The sequence below is a fragment of the Arachis ipaensis genome, chromosome B01 (assembly GCF_000816755.2).
Source record: "Arachis ipaensis cultivar K30076 chromosome B01, Araip1.1, whole genome shotgun sequence".
In the NCBI taxonomy this organism is placed as follows: domain Eukaryota; kingdom Viridiplantae; phylum Streptophyta; class Magnoliopsida; order Fabales; family Fabaceae; genus Arachis; species Arachis ipaensis.
The window spans coordinates 23,280,814-23,282,513 of NC_029785.2; positions in this window are offsets into that span (position 1 = coordinate 23,280,814).

The window sequence follows — 1,700 nt, forward strand, 5'->3', positions numbered from 1 at the left end:
GATAATGATATGACATTTAACATATCAATTCATTAAGTTAATGTGCCAACTAAAAAATTTTCGTTATTTGTTAACGGTAGAAATGATGGAGGGGCAACATTGTCTCATAAAGAACTAGGTCAGGGGCGAAGTGTCTCTTTTTTTTTAGTAAGGGTTGTATATCTTTTATGAAAATAGACAGTAATCGAATTGAGTCTTTACTCTTAATTTACCTCCCATGATCACAAGTTATGGGCCTCCAATCACTGAGGTCTACTTGTACACATAAATGATAACTGCGAGTTTATGGTTTCGAATTTAGGATTTAAGGCGAGCAGAGTGTGGTGGTTTTATACGAACACACGAGGGAGAGTGGATAAGAGGATTCTATGTCAATTTGTGTTATTGTCAAGTCCTACATATAAAATTATGGAGTATATTTTATAGTTTAAAGATAGCATAGGACTTGAGAATGAGGAAGATACTTATTGAAATTGACAGTATGGAAGCATATAAGGAAATATGAATGGAAAAGGAGGGCAGCCAAAGCCACAACTCCCTACTGAAAAATATCCATAAACTGATTCAAAGACCTTGGAAGATTAAGATTCAACACTTGCCTAGAGATAATAACATATGTGCAAATTTGCTAGCTGAGCTCAACCTTAACAAGCAATTTGGTTTTGTTTTTATAGATCAATCTATAATAGAGCTTCAGGCTCTGTTCCTCCATGATGCTAATAGGATCTTAAGAACTAGCTAATTTTGTTTTTTGTTTTTTTAGCTTAGGCCTTGTTAGTGTACAAAAAAATTCAATTGCAAGTTAATTAGTGTTAATACAAAATTTGACAGAATAAGCGACTCGGCCATGATAAAAATTTGACCCACATAACAGATGAGTCGAGTGATGTACAGGTCGAATTGGTGCAAAAATTGTACACGGGTCAAATTATTTAAAACATGATGAATAGAAAACGTAGGTAAAAAACCTTGGTAAGTAAGATAGGAAAAGACATGAGGTGTTCAACTTGAGGAGCAAAGTCCTTCGTGGTTAAGGTAAGGTTAACACGAGAAAATGGGAGAAGCTAGATCGTGGGAGGAAAAGGTAATCTACAAGTTCATTTTGGTAGTCTATAAATAGAAGGAAGTTAGAAGAAAAAAGGGACTTTAATCTGAACACCTCATCATCATACAAAATTCGACAAAAATCTAAGTCACATTAACACCAAGGAGAATGTGGAGTGCAAGTACATGTGAGTGTCTGGAGTATACTTTTAATTTATTTTCTTTGTTTTCTTTTCTTTTATTTTCTTTGTTTTTCCTTTTCCTGTTAATTTATTTATTTTACTTTTCTTTGGGCATTTTTTTCTTTTTTTCAAGTATGTTGCTTTCTTTCAATTTCGATTTTATTTTCTTATTTTTTTAAAACTTTTATTTATTTCACGTACTTCTTTTTATTGCAATTCTTTACATTATTTGTCATAGTTTAATATTATTGAGCATTTTATACACTTTTTGATACAAACACTAAGTAATTTTGGGTCGAGCCCACTCTTTTTCAGAGGAGTTGTATCTATTCCCTGAGCTGAGATCTTGATACAAGTTTGATTCGATACTAGGGATGGTAAAAATTCCCAGCAGGGCGGGTACCCGTGGGATTTATCTGCCGGGGGGCGGATATGGGGGGAGTTTTGTACCTGCGGGAACGGAGACCTGTTTGT